Source organism: Macadamia integrifolia, chromosome 9 (assembly GCF_013358625.1).
Source record: "Macadamia integrifolia cultivar HAES 741 chromosome 9, SCU_Mint_v3, whole genome shotgun sequence".
Lineage (NCBI taxonomy): Eukaryota > Viridiplantae > Streptophyta > Magnoliopsida > Proteales > Proteaceae > Macadamia > Macadamia integrifolia.
In genome coordinates, this window is record NC_056565.1 from 12353771 (window position 1) to 12374821 (window position 21051).

General features: G+C 35.4%; 1 long non-coding RNA gene across 8 annotated transcripts in view; it reads right to left on the minus strand.

Moving 5' to 3' along the window:
- Nucleotides 1–7536: 7536 nt before the first annotated feature.
- Nucleotides 7537–21051, minus strand: part of LOC122089095 — a 36871-nt gene continuing 23356 nt past the window's right edge. Inside the window, exons 1-6 of one of the 8 annotated variants that reach the window (XR_006143220.1) lie at nt 16189–19438; nt 12254–12378; nt 10348–10386; nt 9355–9947; nt 9124–9220; nt 7537–8202 (exon numbers count right to left, since the gene is read on the minus strand). This is a non-coding gene — a long non-coding RNA (uncharacterized LOC122089095). Of the gene's footprint in view, nt 8203–9123; nt 9221–9354; nt 9948–10347; nt 10387–12253; nt 12379–16188; nt 19439–21051 lie in introns of those variants that run through there. The other 7 variants (XR_006143224.1, XR_006143221.1, XR_006143223.1 and 4 more) reach the window with 7 other exon arrangements.

Below are 21051 nucleotides of genomic sequence, written 5' to 3' on the forward strand. Positions count from 1 at the left end.
AAAAAAAAAAAAAAAACCCTTCATGGCCCCCTTTGTATGAGAGTCTTCTATTAAACACCTAAAATCTCCCTTGTGGAAACTTTATGGCATTCAATTAATACTATAGATACATTATGACATTATTGTGTATCAGTTTGGGAAATTTAAGTCATGTGTGTGTGAATGTCTTAAATTTTATTGATTTTTCAATTTTGGGCGTTTAGAGTAGCATCAGTTTAGTTGTTGGGAACGTATACATAAAAAACTAATACAATATGCTATATAATCGAGATGTGGCTAAAGTTATGCATGTTAATGCAAGGGGAATTTTCCAACCAACAACAATTTTATTAAAAAAATAAAATATAAAAAACCCTTCACATGACTGAAAAACACTAGACCATATAGAGAAGCCTCTTCGAAAGGACTGTAGAAATCCTCTTCCATATAATTTTTTTTTTTGGTAAGAACTTTTCCCATATAAATTACATAGGAGAAATAGTGAGTTAGCATTGACAATGTCTACATGGAATGTGTAAGAAAACTTTGCGCACCATTATTCATTAAATGTAGATTTTTTTTTTCTGGTAAGAATTAAATGTATATTTTAATACCTAAAAAAGAGTTCAAAATCTCAAAACCTTACACCTAGCATTCCAAAATATGATTTTCTATTAAGAAAGAGTTCATCAATATCTGAAAAAGGAGCTAATTAATATCTATAAACCAATGATTTACTTAGCAACCTACTAATTAGGATGTCAATAGATTACTTTTCTTTTATAAGAAAAAAAATATGAAATCAATTGATAAGAATGTAAGTAGCTCCTAAATTGGATGTAGGGGTGTCAAATGGTCAGTTTGGTCCAATTTGAGATTTTTTTTCTTACATATCAGGCCAGACCAAAATTGAACCGCCATTCATCCAAAAAAAAGAAATTTTTTTTTTTTGGTCCATTAAGATGTTTAGTCCGCAAAAGCCAAACTGAAACCTATAGCTATTGGTCTGCTATTGATATCTTTTAATACTCTCTTATCAGTCTTTTAGGGGTACAGTTCATATAGTTAGTTAAAATGGGAATGACAAAAAAATTTGTTCAGTATGACTACCATGGCATATCTAAAACAGTTATTATCTAACAGCTTTTGTGGCTTTGATCCCCCTCCCACCCGTCTCTGGTCCGCGAGTGCTTGAGCTAAAAGAAGCAGATATATAAACAGTTGAACTGTTGCTCTTCTGTCCTCAAGTAAAATGATACAAACTTCCAGTAACTTCTAAGAATCTGAATCACTTGTTAAAGATGAATTTTGAATGATTCTTGTCACACCAAGTGATTCATCATCCAATGTTTGGAGGACTATTGATTCCTTATGTATTGAGGATCAATCCAAATAACCATATACCAAAACAATACTGGGCATAAGTTATATATTTCAGAATCACATTCTTAAAATATATAATGTGACATCTTTATGAACAGAATGTCCAGTTCTATCCTTAATTGCAACAATTTAAGGTCTAACCTTGGAACAATCTATCACACATAAAATGATTATGCAAAGTAAAGAACTGTTCTGAACTTACTCCTCTTGTATGGATGGCTTGAACCAAGCAAACTGCTCAAAATTCACAGTTGGATTGGTTGCAACAGAACTACTCACCACCAGAGCAGTCCAAAAGTTAGTCCCCATAGCTGGAGAAGTTAAGAAACCTCACAAATACCACTCAAGGTGATCCTGACCAAGTTTGCATATTCAGACCCATGATGTCCTCAGTTTTCTCTCACTTGATCTCAAGTCAGCAAGGACATTTATCGCCAAATTAGAGGGGAATTGCACCTAATTGCACCTTGAGGGAATTGGAGAGGATCTGGCTAGTGGCTTATTTCCATTTATAAGAAAAAGATATGAAACTCTATTTTACTTTTTTTTTTTTTCTTAGTAATATATATGAAACCAATTGATAAGATTATAAGTAGCATCTAACTTGAATCCAGGGGTGTCAAGTGGTCGGTTCAATCCAATTTTGATTGAATTTTATCAATCATTATATATCTTGTCAGACTAAAATCGACCAATAGGATGTTCAGTTAACAAAAGCCAAACCAAAACCCACAGCTATGGGTTTGCTATCAATATCTTTTAACAGTCCCTTATCTTATAATATATATATATATTTTTTCCGATTCAGTAAGGCATGTTTAAAACCGTTCAAAAATTAAATGGGACAGTAAAAAAACTGCTCTCAATAGATTTTGACATAACCATCTTTTACATTGTTAATGTGCCTTTTCAGATATTTTGCCATCATAATATGGCAACACAAGCTAACAAATCAGAAACACAAACTAAGGAGACCAGAAATGAAGTCTTCTGAAATCGTAGGAGAGTTCATGAGCCTGCCAGTGAATGGGACCTGTTCTTCATTGTTAGATGCAGTGTTACTGTTGTCGTTGTAATAGACACCTCTCTTGGGAAACCCACTGATATATTCCAGCTAGAACCATAGGCCACTGATTCTTATTTGAAACCATTTCAGCTCTTTAGTAGTGAAAAACTCCATAAAATTGAGGTGCCATGGTTGTCACCTATCCACCCTCTTTTGCATTTCCTCACTCTTTTTCTTCTCCTTCTTAGGATTAAATGGTCGGTATGCTTCTGCCTTCTCTGGGTTGTTTCCTTGAGAGACTTGTTAGGGATTTGGGTAAAACTCATCCAACCTATTGCTTGCCTAGAAGAAAAATGCGGATGGCCACCTCGGAACCACAATAGGTCTAGTGCTCGCTGGCCTTTTTAAATAGCCCAGAGCGACGCTTGGAAAATGTTACATGCCGAGCAAGATTATCTGTCTATCCTTCTCATCTCAATCTTCTGGCAGCATAACTATAAAATGACAACTTCCATTTCATCAAGCCAAGTACCACTTAGCATTTAAATAAATTAAAAAGAAAAAAAAAGTTGAATACTAACTTTTTTGGTTGATGGTTCAATTTTTATAAATCCCCACTGGTTTTCCTGTTATAAACATGAAAGGAAATGTCAACTTGCATCTAGATATAGCTAGAAAGATGATTATCATGCCAAGAACGTAAGAAAGAACACGTAATAAAAGTCGAACAAAGTAAGAAGAAAGTAGAGATTCTAATAAAAGTCAAACAAAGTAAGAAGAAAGTAGAGCTTCTTAGATTTTTGATCATTAAAAACATCATAGATTTTTAATATGTAAAAACTGTCACATATCGATTTGAATGAAGTAATAAAAGTTTTAAATGAAGTTATGGTATGCATCATTACTCTCTTTTCCTACCTTGTCTTCTCATTGACTCTTCAAGAAAATAAATTAAAGATTGATACGTCATTTAACATACCTGGTAAATCATTGATCCGATAGTATAGCCTTCTATATTTTGCTTCATATATATCAAGCCTCTGTAAATGGTGATCTTCCATTTGCTCTCTTGTAAAACATTTGCAATCTTTTGATAAATTCATCCTTTAAGGAAAGTCCACAATGAAACATGTTTAATAATAAAGTAATGATCTACTAGCAATTCATAGGTGAAATTATAGATAATCAAGTACCAACTATATATACACTAGATTAGGATGATAGTTAAATGCATGCCATATATATCATTAATAGCCTCAAGTGTTCCATTTGACATTACATGTTTTAGGGTTGAACACAGATAATACAAATATCAATTTTTTGATAAAAGAAAATTACCTACCTAAGGGCACCTTACGGAAAAGAATTCTTCATTGAACTCTAAATAATTAAGAAATGATTGATAGAGAAGCAAGGGAACCATATAGAGGACTCCACCAAGGTTCCTGGTATATCTATATAATTTAAAAATATTTAATGATCTTTTCTCTTATCGCCATAAAAAATGCTCATTGAATAAACAATAATGAAACAACGTGTACCGCTATAAAAGCGTCATATAAATAAGTAGGGAATACGTCTAGCTAACAAAAAAAAATTACCTATATTGAAATAGAATTCAACCAATTGATTGACACACATCCACCACCTTTGATACATTAATTCGTAACTATCCATTATGTCTTGTTGAAGTTAATACAAATAGGAAAAATTATAGTTGAACACAAATAATATAAATATCAAATTTAGAATAGAAAATTTACCTAAGAAAGGAACCTCATGGAAATGAACTATTCATTGAAATCTAAAACATTGGCAGACACTCAATGCAAGAGAAGGAAAGGCACCCATAGAGGACTTTGTCAAGGTGGTTGATAAAAAAGTTGATAGTGGAGAAACATGTGTTGAAACCCTATGCTATTTATAAATAAACAAAGAAGAGTGCTCAATCTTAAAAAAAAAAAAAAAAAAGAAGAGTGCTCACTGCTCAATTAATAACATTTAAGGAAATTGACAACATATTGATAAATCACCACAAATTCAGGGATTTTACTATATGTTTCTCAAAGAGAGAGAGAGAGAGAAAAAAAAAAGAAATAACATTTAAGGAAATTGACAACATATTGATAAATCAGCACAAATTAGGGATTTTACTATATATTTCTCAAAGAGAAAAAAAAAAAAAAGGAAAAAATAGTTTCCCTTTCCTGCGCCAAAAGAATGATAATAGATCGAGGACAGCTGTGAATAGTTGACAAAAGATTGATGTACGATTGTTAATAGTTGGCTAAAGATAATAAATTGAGATACAACTGTGAACAATTTGAAAAAGATAATAGATCAAGGTACAACTATTAACAGTTGGCAAAGATAGTAGTTCGAGATACTTACAGTTGTATGAGATAGCAGATTGAGGTACAACTGTTAACAGTTAGTAAGGATAGTAGATCGAGGTGCAATTGTTAACAGCTAGCTTGAGGATGTTGTGTAGTAAGCTTAACTTCTAGGTTGTTTCTAGTTTGAATCATCTTGTTCACCTCTAGTCTAGGATCTCTCACAAAAAAAAAAAAAGCCCTAAATCCTTGAAAAATCGTGATTAATCTTGTCCTTTGAAAAGGATGAGAGAGAAAGCACCTTCCCTCAAAACATGTGTCCTTAGAAAGGAAAAGTTAGGAAAACCATTTTCCTAAACAACGTTCTAGTAATTTTAGGAATGGTACTGAAAATAAATTTAAATAGAAATTAATATCATGGCAAGAGTTTCCCATGTTACTCTTGTGCGGGAAATCTCTGACACCACACTAATCCAGACATAGGAAACTGTTTTACCAACAAGGTCCCACATGGTCATAGAGGAGAGTGTCAGTGTAGCACACATAATGGTAAGGGTGTGAGAAATCATTCCCTACATTGCTTGTGTGAGGATTTTTTCTTCCCTATATTTATAGGTTTTTTTTTTTGCTCCACAAACTAGATATGCTTGGGAGCAATCGATGACCAAATACTCCCCTTTATTGGACAAAATATGTCTGAAATACCCTTCACATTCCCCCTCAATCATTGATTTTTGTGCTTCGTTGACAAGAGTACCCTCCCCATATTTATATATAAAGATTTTTTTTTGGGAAATAGTGAGGAGAGCTAGGCTTCACTTTCCTTAATCTTTATGGAATGTTAGACTAGCTGAAAACATAATGCTCACATTGGCAATACTATGTTTTTCGATTTAGTTTAGAAATATGAATTCACACACACACACACACACACATAGACACAAAAAACAAAAAATCTTCGTGGCCCCTTTGTATGAGAGGCTTCTATTGACCACCCAAAATCTCCCTTGTGGAAACTTTACGGCATTCAATTAATATTATAGATACATTCTGCACATTTTGTGTATCCGTTTGGGAAATATAAGTCTTGTGTGTGTGAATGTCTTAAATTTTATTGATCTTTGAATTTTGGGTGTTTTAGAGTAGCATCAGTCTAGTTGTTGGGAATGTATATATAATCGAGATGTGGCTAAAGTTCTGCATGTTAATGCAAGGGGAATTTTCCAACCAACAGAAATTTATTTAAAAAAAAAAAAAAAAAAAAAAAAAAAAAACACTCTGCACATGATTGAAAAAGACTAGACCATGTAGAGAAGCCTCTTTGCAAGGACTGTAGAAATCCTTTTCCATATAAATTTTTTTTTTTTTTTTGGTAAGAACTTTCCCATATAAATTACGTAGGAGAAATAGTGATTAGTTAGCATTGACAAAGTCTACATGGAATGTGTAAACTTTGCTCACCATCATTCGTTAAATGCATTTTTTTTTTTTTTTTTTTTTTTTTTTCTGGTAACAGTTAAATGTACATTTTAATACCTAAAACAGAATTCAAAATCTCAAAATCTTACAGCTAGCATTCTAAAATATGATTATCTATTAAAAAAGAGTTCATTAATATCTGAAAAAGGAGCTAATCATATCCATAAATCAGTGGTTTACTTGCAACCTACTAATTAACATGTCAATAGATTACTTTTCTTTTATAAGAAAAAAGATATGAAATCAATTGATAAGATTGTTAGTCGCTCCTAACTTGGATGTAGGGATGTCAAATGGCCAGTTTGGTCTGATTTGGGAATTTTTTTTTTTACATATCAGGCCAGACCAAAATTAAACCGTCATTTATCCGAAGAAAAAAAAAAAACCATAGCTATTGGTCAGCTATTGATATCTTTTAACACTCTTTTATCAGTCTTTTAGGGGTACAGTTCAAATAGTTAGTTAAAATGGTAATGACAAAAAAATTTGTTCGGTATGACTAGTGTGGCATATCTAAAACGGTTATCATCTAACACCTTTTGTGGCTTTGATCCCCTCCTCCCACCCCCGTCCCTGGTTGGCGAGTGCTTGAGCTGAAAGAATCAGATATGTAAACAGCTGAAGTAAATTGCATGTCTTCGAGGAAAGAAGCCACCACCAAATCCATATCCAAGAGCCACTAAAGAAATACAGGCTGAAGAGAGGAGTCATGTTTGTGGCCATTTCTTCAATCCTGAGATACGTGAAATTGTGCAAAAACTGAAGCAAGAAGAGGCAACTGAAATGTAAGCCAGGCTGGGAGGTGGTTGGTAACTTATGCTGGACAGTTCCAACAAATATCCTGCAATTGAACCAAGGCAAATTAATACTTGAAAGATACTTAAAAACCCATCAGGTCTAGAGCTTTTCTGCATACAAACTTATGGTAATGCCAGTTTTTGCTTTTGGAGAGTGAAGGAACTGTTGCTCTTCTGTCCTTAGAATGTAACAAACTTCCAGTGACGTCTGAATCACTTGTTAAAGATGAATTTTGAATGATTCTTGTCATAATAAGGTATTCATTATCCAATCTTTTCATCCAATGTTTGGAGGACTATTAATTCCTTTTATGAATTGAGGATCAATCCAAACAACAAAGCCAGATAACCATGCAAAGAGAAATCTATTGTAATACCAAAATAATACTGAGCACAAGCTATGATATGATGCTCCTAATTCTCTAGCAACCCTATAAAAAGGGAATCCCCATTACCAAAGGTACTACCTCCACTACAACAGCCTCCACAAGCTCAAGGTAAGTATGCAGCCAGTCATTAAAGCTAACATCTTCTGAAATTAATCCATCACATAAATATATTAAAGAAAAAGAAGAGATTTCTTAGTCGAACTGTGTGTAATGCTAAAGTTCTTGTCGTGAAACTGAAAAGAATCAATCTACAAACATGAGCATTTTTAAGAATCTAAAAACATCAAATTCTCAAAGGTTCCACATTAATAAGAGAGGTTGACAGTGGAAATACAGAGAGCAATTGTATGCCAACACAGGCTAGCATATCAGAAACACAATAGAAAGGAGACCAGAGAAAGTCTTCTGATAAGGAAATGGCCTTGGAAGGGTCGACCTTGGGGAAGCGCTTGAGTCTTGACAATGCCGAGAACGATCTACATCACTTTTATCCTGTCGAGATGAAGTGAGATGAGGGAAATTGTAGCGGAGTTCATGAGCCTGCAAGTTAATGCGACCCGTTCTTTGTTGTTAGGTGCAGCGTTGTTGTTGCTATTATAGACGCCTCTCCTGGGCTCCAGAAAGGAATTGATGGCTTCACTATTAATTCCAGCTAAAGCCAGAGGCCTAATGATTCTGATGTACTACACAAAGTCTCTAGTATGAGACAGCAGAAGTTTTGCAATGATCTATCCAGTGAAACCTTTTAGCTCTTCCGTGGTGATCCCAGGAAACTTTGATTTTCCAATAAAATTTGTTCCTCTGACTATTATATACCAAACAAACAGAGCCATAACCTGAAGAGGTAAACACATTTCCTTTGATTCAGAAACAATTGAGAGGTTAGACGATATTGAGCAAAACCAACAGAATTCAATTGACAAAAAAAAGGAAACACAGGATAGAAAAAAATAACAATAAAAAAGACAGGAAATTATATTTAATTATAAAGAAAAATGGCTGGCCAATGCTCCAATCACTCTTCAATCTGGAATTTTGGAGGAAGTAGAATTAACATGCTGAAGCATGTTGTTTCATAGTGAAAACTGGACTCGATTCTGATGGCTCTTATTTGGTGAATGTTATGTACCCTCCAGAGTAAGGGCCTGTTTATTTAAGACCCCTTTTTATATTGAGGGTAGGAGAGCCCCTGCTAATAAGATCCTTTCATGCAAGCAGCTCAAGTGAAGCTTTGGAGGGTGAAGTGCTGTGTAGTTTTCTGATCAGAGTAATAACCAACATTAATAGTGGCCAGAGAGTGTGCCACTAATTTCTGTTTGAATAAGCATTTAAAAAACCAATAGGTCTCCTCCCCTTTGAACGGAGACTGATGAAGAAGATTACATGATGATTCCGTATCTGCTTCGAAATTGTGAGACCAAGCAAATTTATTTCCCATAGGACGCATTCAGGGTGGTAAAGTATTGGTTTCAGAAGTTACGGTTTTTGAAGGATTAGGCATAGTCCCATTTGTTGGTGAGGATGATCCCAAATTGAATTTTTACTATTGAATATATGACCCTTGCATGCACTAAGGTATTAAATTATATATACTCACATTTATATTTCAGAATCACATTTTTAGAACATATAATGTGACATCTTTATGAGCAGAATGTCTAGTTCTTTCCTTAATTGCGACAATTTAAGGTCTAACCTTGGAATAATCTATCACACATAAAATGATTATGCAAAGTAAAGAACAACTAAAATAGTACCTGAGATCAGATTGGAAAAGGAACAAGAGCCATCTTGGATGTGATATGTTCAAGGCTGAGATTATTTACTGGTATCTGATTGGCAGAGCGGAGATCCCTAATACATGAGAAAAATTAAACATAAGGAGAAATTATAAATAGTACAAATGATTCAATGGTAGTAAAATAAAAATGAAATGGACATTGATGGAAGAAAACCAGCAATTCTATTAAGAACTGTTCCAAACTTACACTTCTTGTATAGGTGGCTAGAACCAAACAAACGGCTCAAAAATTCACAGGTGGATTGGTTGCAACAAATCTACTCACTACCAGTTAGTCCCCACGCTGGAGGAGTTAAGAAACCTCACAGATACCACTCAAGCTGATCCTGACCATGAAATTTGCAAATACTAAAAGAGCTTCTGATCAAGAAATTAATTGAGATCTACGTGTCCAACGCCATGCAGTATTGGGTTTGAAGGAAGTGGCTGAAGTCTACCTTATTGGTCTCTTTAAAGATAATCTTTGTGCAGCACATGCCAAACCATTCATGGGGTCAGAACAAAGGGGACCTTTTAGGATTTTCTTTCCTCTTCCTTGAAGGCAGGTGATTAGTTTTCATATCCGCAGTCATGGCTGAAAGATAATTGTCTTTGCGTCTTTCGGAACTGTCAGTCTGTGTAATGTTGTCACTGCTATTGCGATTCTGATCATCTCCATTTGATAGGCTGACGATAAAGCTCTTGCAGGTTACAGAGCAGAACCTGTAATTCCCTTGAAGCAGCTTTGCATTGCAGCATTCACATCTATTTCCATTGCCACAATTAATCCTTCCCACTCCCCTGCCCATTGTTGTCGTTGTTAGGATTCAGATATGCGGCCTACAATTCTTTAAAAATGGCACATAACTTTCCAATTAACCAAAATAAAATGGCCTAAAGAATCATACAGTTGAGGAGATGAAATAATTTAAAGATCAATCTTATGATGTGGTCTCTATGGACTTTCTTGTCCAATAATTTGTAATCTCTCTTAAAGACAAAGAACATTGGGAAAAAAAAAATATATATATATATATATATATAAAAGAATGGGAAGGATAGCATAACCTTTGACAATATAACTATAAAATGACAACTACTATTACATTAAGTCTAGTACTACTCAGCATTTAAAAATAAATAATAGGAAATCTAGCAAATATACAAAAAAAAAAAAAAAAAAGACCAAACTAATACTAACCTTTGATTGATGGTTCTATATGAATCTCCCCCTGATCTTCTAGAACAAACAAGAAAGGAAAAGAAATTTCAACTTGCATCAAGATATAGCAAGAGAGACGATCATGAAAAGAAATGTGAAAAAGAACACATAAGAAAAGTCAAACAAAGTGAGAAGAAAGAAGAGCTCCTTAGATTTTAGATCATTAAAATAATAAATACTAATGAGCACTCCTTTAGATTGTAGATGGACTTCCAACTCTTGCTCTTTTGACAAAATTTGGAAAGCCATCTCCTTTGAGGTTGGTTTTAAATTTGGCTGCTCCCCCACCGTCCGGTTTTCTACACCCCAAGGAACATGCTTATAGTTGTCTCTTGGGGTATTCCCCTCTCATCTCTTCTACCCCCTAGGATTTTGCCGCCCTTGTCGTGGCTCCTTTTTTCCTATTTTTCCCTCGGGCTTGTATATTCCCCCTTTTTCTTTGCTTTTGGTAATGAATTATTTGTTAAAAAAAAATAAAAATGACCACATAATGGAAGTTAAAGGTGTCATATTTCATTGATTCTCACTAATTAGAGACCCATTCACACTCTAGAAATCTTTTCCATTCTCTGGTTCTTTTGAGAAAGATTTGGGTACTACTATGATGTTGTGGCCCTTTAATTGGAGAGGTTTGATAGGCTTTGAAGACCCAAACCTAAACGAATTAAATCTAGTCCAAATAACACAACCATGGGCCGGATTATAAGGCTTATGAAGGACCATGTTGGTAGATTAATTACTCGTCATTTAAATCAGTGAGGAATTTTTGAATTTTTCATCTTTTTGTAAATTTTAATTAATTTTTTCCATGATTCAGTCGTGATTCAATAAGTTTTTACGAAGTGGGTGATCAATCCAATTGGGTGTCACTGGACTCATCTTAAATTTCTTTGTTGTAGATTACATGGAAGTACAAGAATTTGGTCATATTTAAGCGGAATCAACCAAATCCAATCAATTGATTTACTAATAGAGACAGATACTCAACCAAGGGAGTTTAGGAGTGCAAGGTCTGATTCTTATCCTCTTCCTGACTCCTCAGTCTCAGCCACAACTCAGTTTCCTACATCAGGTTCTTATTTAATTGTTTCAGCTGGTGCATTTAGCAAAGAAACTTCAGCACAATTGGGTTTTTGTTGGTGATTGTGAAGAAGCCAAAAGTTCAATTTTTGACAGCCAAATTTCTAGATTTTACATTCCATCAGCTAAGGCTGCCAAATTGTAAGCTATAATTTGTTATTGGCGCGAAGTTGCACTGTTAGGTTTGTGGATATTTGTACAGACTGTCAAAGCTTGATTGGACCTCTTCAGCTGCCTCATGTTGCTCCAAGTTTGGTTTCTGCAATCTTTGTTTAGTGATGTCTTGTCTTTCTGTAATTCTTCTTTTGTTTCAGTTTCTTTCTATTGTGAACCCCATTTATTTGTTAGAGAAGCCCATATCCTTGGGATCTCTTGATGTTATGTATCTCTCTGGTTTGGTGGCTTTAGGCCCCTCCCATTCTTTGAAAATCCCACATCAACTGTCTTATTGAAATGTGTGGACCACCCACCATTTCAATGAAAATCTATTAATTTTTTTCTAGACTGAAAACAAAATGTTAGTTGTTGTAATAAATGTTATCGGGATCTAAGATAGCCAAGTCATAACTTGGATTCTATATGATGGTTTCAAATTCCATTTTGACAATAAATTGACAAAGGCCTGATTTGATTACTATTATATTTTAAGTCTTTAATATGTAAACATTCACACCTATCGATTTGAACGAAGGAATAAGAGTTTTAAGTGAAGTTTTGGTATGTAACTTTACTCTCTTTCTCTACCTTCTCTTCTCATCGACCCTTCAAGTAAATACAGCAAAGATTGATGCCTCATGTAACATACCTGGTAAATCATTGATCCGATAGTATAGCCTTCCATATTTTGCTTCATGTGTCTCAAGCCTTTGGAAATAGTGATCTTCCATCTCCTCTATTGTCAAACATTTGCAATGTTCTGGTAAATTCATGCTTTAGGGAAAGTCCACAATGAAATATGTTAAATAAGAAAGACAACAATCTACGAGAAAACTATACACTAGATTAGGATGATAATTAAATGCCATCAACAACAACAACACAGCTCAGCCTTATATAACATTATTAGGATGAAGTGAAACATTTGATTTTACATGTTTAGATCGTGATGTTCATGGGCTAACCCAAACTCATCTTGAGGCATGTTGTCTCCTAACAGGCCTAGGCATGAATTGAACCCAGAAAGTAATGGCCTATGATGAGCCGTGGAAGCTACTAGTTTCAAGCATAGCTTTTCATGCCTCATTTTGTCCTACTAAATTCAGGCCTACCTCTAAAGTACACCAACCATGGGCTGATATGCCATTCTTACAACAGGCTAGGCCTTAAGCCAGGCTACTTGGTAGGCCAATTTTTGGCCTCGGTAGATATTACTTAGGTCATGATGCATTATATAATGTGATACATCTATAAATAACTACACGATCAAAGAAACTTGTCATAGTTTCGGCATGCCGAAGCTTATTTATAGGTAAATATATTCAATCAATATTTTTTGACTTAATATATATATATATATATATATATTAGTTATTTAAAGACAAAAGAAAAAAAAAACAGAAGAAAGGTGCTGCAAAGAATAAAAAATGCAAATCAATCTCAATAACAATGAGAAGGAAAGTCTAAGGTAAACGAATAAGGGAAGTCTAAGGTAAACGAATCTTTGATCCTTTATTGACAAGGTGGAGAAAAGGTTTAAGTCTCTATGGAAGTCTCACGTCTAAAGCAACAAGAACTATCCCTGTTTAATCTATTTTTACCTTAATAGACGCTACTTGTGATTTGTCTTCTCTAATAAATATTTTTTTACGCTACTCATGAGTTTGCCAAATTTAATAGAAAATACTAGTGGGACCAATAAGATTATTTTGTAATTCACCAGATTGGTAAACTGACTGTTAAGGGTTGATTCAAAGTTAGAAATGTTTATGACAATGATTTTCCATTGCTGTAAAATACTTGTTAAGGATTCTCATTGATTAGAAGTTTGGAGCTATAAAAATAATTAAAGATGAAATTTGTCCTTCCTTTCTGTTGGAGGTTTGGGGGGGGGGTGTTAAATCCTTCCTCCTTTCTTTGAAGAGTATGGATAGTATAAGTAGATCTTGGTTCTTAAAGGAATTTCTAAGCCTAATTTGTTGATGAATCATGAGAGTAGAACTGTGGAAGATAAGGCTGATATATAAGATAGAATTTTGACGATAATAAGGTGATCTTTTAGCTTGTCATTTCTATAATAGAAATTATTCTTAAATGGAAGGAGTAGATATAAAAGTGGACCAATTTAGTATTTTTTTTAAGAAATCATAACCCTATAGGAATGTTGGAATATTAAAAGGATAAGGAGTCTTAGTGAATGAATATAGTAATTATCAAAAAATTGCTTATGTCCTATGTTCCTGTAATTTATATTTGGTAGAATGTTTTCTGTCTGGGTGCACCAACGCGGGGGCCAATGGGAGCACACCTGGAAGAATCAACAGGGTGGATATTTCTACCTTTCATGGGGGTTGGGGGGTGAGGCGGTCATTTCACCCTCCTCTGTGTCTGGGCGCAACCCCTACACTCCTGAACAGAAAACACTCCCTTAATATTTTAGCTTGAAAAGAAAGAAAATGGTTGGTGCATTCTGATTATATCAACTGCTTCCCACATTTTGTCTAGTTTTGGCACTTCATGTCTTATTTGTGGTAGTTACAGTGAAACTATTTAGCATACTTCATCTTGTTATCCTTATGGTAAAACAACATAGTTTGTCTCAATAATGATTAAAAACTGGAGTGGAATGATGAAAATTAGATTTTATCCATCAAATGGAATTAATCTACTGAAAATTAGCAGCTTTATTCTTCACCCTTGTCAAACTATTCACGAAGCAAGGAACAATTCCTAGCAAGGATGGTATCTTGGGTGGTTTGTTCTCAGTATTTTATTTTTTTATTTAATAGCATTAAGTAAGAACATTTTAGTAGAATATTAAGTTGGGAGTTGACAAAACCATCAATACTTTTCTTATAATGGTAGTGCTTATGATCTCATTATTGCAACTCTGTCAAGGTTCTATTATGTGCAAAAGGGAGAAATGGCGTGGAGGAGGGGGAACCTTCAAAGATACTAAAATGTGGAAAACTTTGCATTATAATTGTTCTGCTTCAAGCGAAAGAGTTGGGATAAGATTATTTGGTTGTTTTCGTGAATGATTTGGAGGTTGTTGAAGTAATAAAAAATACTCATCGAATTTTATCATATTAGTGGTGGGCCAGATTCATTTTTCTTGGTATCTTCTATAATTTTCTAATTCTTTTAGTTGGAAGAAGGTCATGGATGCTGCCCATCATGTGGCTATTTTTACCTAATTTAAAAATATCTCTTCCTTAGCTAGATGCCTTCGCTTTTTATTACCAATCACTTTAATATCACTGTAGCTTTCTTTTTTTACCTTTTTTTTTTTTTTTTTAATTAGTAGTTTAGTGAATTTCTTTCAATAAAGAAAAAAAAGTAAGTAAGAAGAGAGAATATATTTATAAATACTTGCACAGAAGATACCGAGTAAATAATACCTAGTTTTCATCTATATCTATTTGATCTTGTCCATATTTAAAATAAGGGGTAAAGAACCTTTTCAGTTTAGTGTTGCCTACACCGGCTTGTGGTAGCATCTTCAATCCACTTGGGGGGGGGGGAAGCGTGGCATTTTTGCGCCGCCTATGTCTGGGTGTAGGCAACACCAAACAGGCAGGGGTTCTTTTCCCTTAAAATAAATAAACTTCTGCACAAGATTTTGTTTACTATAATTTAGTACATAGTGCATTCACTCTTTTGGTGTTTCTTTCATATATTCCTGTTTCTTTTAGTAAGGCATTATTTCTTTTATTACGTTTTCTTTTATCGCCATAAAGATACTCATTGAAGAAAAAACAATGAAATAATCAGTATCGCTTTAAAAGCGCTATATAACTAAGGAGGGAATGTATCTAGCTAACAAAATATCTACTTAAACCGAAATAGAATTTAACAACTGATACGTAATATTCACCCCCTTCCATAAAATAATTCCTACATATCATCTGCATTTTGTTGATTTGTAAAATGACAAATGCATTTACACATACGATATTCAAGCGTAGAACATTTTAATATGATTAGAAACAGAGAGAACTAGGGCTGAAGACAAATAATTCAAACATAAAAATTTACCTACCCAAGGAACCTCATGGGAAATAATTCTTCATTGAAATCTAAATCATTAAGAGACGGTTGAAGGAGAAGCAAGGGAATCACAAAGGGGACTCCATCAATGTGCTTGATATATCTACCATACTTACTATATATTAAATCCACTCCTTTTGATGTTTTTGTCACATTTTTCTATTTCTTTTAGTAATAGATTCTTTATTTCCTTACGTTTTCTCTTACCGCCGGAAAAGACATTCATTGCACAAACAATAATGAAGTAATCCGTACTGCTATAAAATTGTCACATAACTAAATAGGGAATGTGACTAACTAACAAAAAGAGTTACCTAAATTGAAATAGAATTTAACAAACTAATAGGCAATATCCACCACCTTCTATACATTAATTTCTAACTACTATCTACGTTCAGTTGATTTTGTAAATGAAATAGGCTTTTACACATGATATTGATAGTTCAATAATTCTAAGTTCTAACATTATCAAAAACAGGAAAAATTATAGTTGAAAACAAACAATACTAATATTTAATTTTGGAAAAAAGTTACCTAGCAAAGGAACCTCATGGGAAAGAAATTTTCATTGAAGTCTAAAGTATTGACAGACAGTAGATGCAGGTGAAGGAAGGGCATCCATGGATGACTCCGTCAAGGTGCTTAGTAAAAAATGGATAGTAGAGAAACAAGTGTTGAAACTCTATACTATTTTATAATTAAACAAAGAAGAGTGCTCTGTCAATACATTTAATAATGAAATTGACAGCTCATTAAATAAAAAGATGCTAGAGGCACAGCTGTTAGCAGCTGGCTTGAGGAACTGTGCTCTGGCAATAGACTTAGTAATGAAATTGACAGCTCATTGAACCTCACCACGAATTAATTGATTTACAATTTATTTACCAAAGAGAAAAAAAGTAGATTCAATGTATAAGGCCAAAGACGGCAATGCATTAAATAGAAAGATGCTAGAGGTACAGCTGTTAACAGATGGCTTTTACTAATGAAATTGACAGCTCATTAACACATCACCAAAAATTTATTAATTTACAATATATTTACCAAAGAGAAAAAAAAAAAAGATTCACTGTATAATGCCAAAAGAAAGATAGCAATGCATTAAATAGAAAGATACTACAGCTGCTAGCAGTTGGCTTGAGGGTAGTGCAGAATGCAGAGTCATGCTCCCAGGAGGTTTCGAGACCTCCCGTTCCTCATCTAGTCTAAAGATCTCGCCCACCACCCCACCAAAAAAAAGAAACTATAGAAAGAAAGATACTAAATCTAGGATAGTAGATTATGATTGATCTTGTCCTTTGAAAATGATGGAGAAAGCACATTCCTTCAAGACATGTGTCTTTAGAAGGGAAACACTTATGGAAACCAATTTCCTAAATGACATCCTAGCAATTTTGGGAATGGTATTGAAAACTAAGTTTAAAATAAAATAAACATTAAGGGCAAGAATTTCCCACATCGCTCGTGTGGTGGAGTCTCTCACACCACAATAATTATGACATGGGAAACTGTTTTTCCAACAGCGTGGTCATAGAGGAGAGAGGCGTTAGTGTAGCACCCACATGGTCAAAATATGAGGGTGTGGGAAATCATCCCTACATTGCCTGTTTGAGGATTTTTTTTTTTTTTCTGTATATTAATAAGAATTGTTTTTTTTTTTTTCTACGCCAACCAAATATGCTCGGAAGCTATCGATGGCCAAATACTTCCTACTATTGGACTAAGTGCGTTTGAAATACCCTCAATGTTGGGGATATGCTCATACTCCTAATATGGTTCAGATGATAAGAAACAAATAATGAATTTAACTATAAGTTGTTGAGTGCCACGTGGTCAAGTATCAATAATAGAAGTCACATCAAGACATGAAGAACATGCCTAAGTCAAGGACCTCTTGAAGCTTTGATAGAAGAAAGAAAAGTGTCAAGTGTCGCAAGACCAACATGAAGAATATCGAAGAAGCTTTTCCAAGATAGATTAAATCCTTATTATGTAATTGCTTCATGAATTTGTAAATGTGCACTCACACATCATGCATTGCACTCATGCACCTTAGAATGACCTTAGGATGTACCTATGACTAATTAAGTTGTTAGGGACATGTTAGGAATAACATGACTCAGAAAATTTCTGAGAAAACAACAATGATCATACTCAAGGGAATTTTGGGTAACTTAAAATTAGGTAGGTGATGGTCTCTTCATGAAAGTTGTAGAGATTCGAATTTCGAATCCAACGCACTTGGAATCGGGCCAATCTGATGTCAAACAAGAAAGTTACGGCCCAAATATTGATGAAAGCTCAGTTTTTCCAAACCCTAACAAAAATGAGAGTGACCGAGCCTACGGACGGTCGACTGGCACCTGTCCAGTCGACCGGTACAAGACCGGCTGGTTTACAACTGGCTCCAACGGCTTTTTGGTAATGGCTTTTTTTGGAGGTCGATCGGCTATCGATGGCGGTCGACCTGTAGATCCAATAAGTGACCGTTTGAGGGAGATTTCTTGCCTATTTTTGTCCCCCAATCTCACCTATAAATACCACTAACGCTCTTAGTTAATTAACAATCAATACCAAGCATTAGAGCAACTTTTCAAGAGCATTTGGAAGTGAAATAAATTTACACAATTCTTGAGCTATTGGTCAACTCCATTATTACAAGTGAAACTCAAAAGTCTACTCAAAGTCTTCCACCTTTAGTATTGATTTATCAAGTCTAGTGAAAACTATAGAAATGTGCTTCTTACTCATTCTTGCATTCATCATTGCACCACACAAGAGGTGACTCTTTTCTTATTCCACTCTTTAATTTCAGTTCACATTAGTCTAGATTGTACTTAGATTTGTGTAAGGATTCTCTTATCCTCAAAAAATTTGTAAGGACTCTCTTATCCTCAAAAGATTTGTAAAAGACCCTTTCATCCTGTAAAGAGATTGTATGGATACTTTTATCCTTAAAAGAGTTTGTAAAGGTTTTTCTCCCTGCCTACTGTTCTAAAAGGGAATAGCTAGTGGAATACCTTACAAGTGGAACTTGTAGGGAGTGGACTAGAATCGGATTGAGTTGAACCACTATAAACCTTGGTGTTGTATGATTGTGTCTATTTTTCTACTCTACGGCTTTAATTTACAATCACATTTGGGAACCTTAAATCGGAAAGGTTTTAAATCCACTAGCATAACCTATTCAACCCCCTAGGTTATTGACTCAACTTACTCCCCAATAATTGATTTGTTTGCTCCGTTGAACAGAGTGCTCTCCCCCATATTAATATATAAAGAATTTTCTTTTGGATGAAATGGGGAGAGTTAGGCTTCATTTTCCTTATTTTTATGGGAAGGGTAGACTAGTTGAAAACATAATGTTCGCATTGACAATACTACTTTTTCGGTTCAACTTAGATATATGGGGGGTGGGGAAACCACTTTATGCAAGAGGAAAGCTTCAATTGACCACCCAAAATTTCTCTTGTGGAAGCTTTATGTGTAACACCCCGGCCCCATTAACCTTTTCACAATATTGTCCTCTTTGACCCATGGGCCTTAAGGCTTTAAAAAGCATTGTACCATGTTAAGGAGGCTAGAGGTTATCAACTAGCCCAGTAATCTCCCCCTAGGCGATGTGGGACTAAAGTTTACACACCCTCATTGACCTCCCAAATCCCCTAGTACTTATTGTATTTTTAGTGGAGACATCTCACCAATCTCCCAGGTGGGTCTGGTACTTACATTCTTGGGTGTCACAATCTTCTCCCCTTTAGACATCCCTACTGTGGCCCCACACACTGTGAGGGTCTGTTCAAATACCATTTGTAACACCCCAGCCCCATTAAACTTCGCACAATATTGTCCTCTTTGGCCCATGGGCTTCAAGGCTTTAAAACATTGTACAATGTTAAGGAGGCTAAGGTTATCAACTAGCTCAGTAATCTCTCCTTAGGTGATGTGGGACTAAAATTTGCATACCCTCACCGATCTCCCAAACCCCCTGGTACTTGTCTTATTCTTGGAGGGAACACCTAACCGATTTTCAAGTGGGTCTGATACTTGCCATATTTTTCGGTGTCACATTATGGGGTCCAATTAATATTACACGCATGTTATCCACATTATTGTGTATTAGTTTAAGAAATTTAAGTCGTATTTATTTCTCTTATATATATATATATATGGTTGAAAATTATACTTTGGGTGAAGGTCTACAAAGTTTGTTGACAGTTGACCCTTAGGTGTTTTAGAGTAGCATCGGTTTAGTCGTTGAAAATGCATACGTAAAAATCTAAAGCAATAAGCCATATGATCGAGATGTGTCTCAAAGTTGATGCATGTTAATCCAAGGGGGGACACTCTCAAGTCTCAAGCTAACGACTCTCTCACGCTCACGTTACGCTGATCGACACTACATCCCCACCCCCATCTCCGGCAGCAGGTGGGCTAGGGCAGAACCACACCAGGTAAGTATACCCCAACCTATGCTCTCCCTTTCTTCTTCTTTCAACCTCTTGCTCTCCAAATCCTATCGCGACCCCTCTTCCTTGATCTTCAATCTCCCTACTTCTCTTGCTCCCCTATCTCAAACCTTCAACCCTAAAACGTAATCTTCTCCTAGATTTCTCTCCTCCCCCAACAATCCTTTCGCTTTGCCTTTATACCCCGACTTTTATCTCTGCCTTAATTTACCTACTCTACTCCTCCTTATCCCAATTTTTTCTCTTCCCCCCACAATTCTGCCTACCCTGATCTCGCACGCTGCTCGCCTAATCTATTTATTCCCCTTCTTTTTGACTCTCTCTGCCCTTGGCTCTCTCTACTCCACAGTCCCTCCACCACGGTCGATTCTTGCTCCCCATCACACGACCTTCACTACCCTCACTCCCTTACCTAGGTAGATACTCTTGTTGCCCCTCACCTCACTCCACTACAATTCTCTCCCTCCCCGATTCTCTCTCTACTCCCCTTCTAGTGTCCTAACTGAGCAATACCCTCCCCTGCTCCCTTTGACCTCTCTCCCCATCTACACCAAACAACCTAAAGCTAACAGGGCAATCCCATCTCTCCTCTCCCCTCCTCTGCTCCCTCTTTCCTCTCTCCCATCCTCTCTCCCCACGTACTCTTGACAACCTACCGAACCTGGAAAAAAAAAAAGCTCTGACCTGGTACCGCCTCACCATCGCCGCCACTAACACATAACATCAATCTTTGGTCACTCCAATAGGGCGTTGATCGACATTTTTACGTCATCTCATTGGTATTGCTACCCTTGCACAACGTTGAACACCACGGAATTGGAGTGCCCTAGGTTGTAAGGGACACCTCCTACAATCTCCTCTTTATTTGCCTAGTTTCAGGTGTTTATCTATTTACCTATAGCTGATTTTGCTATCATCCCCTGTTACG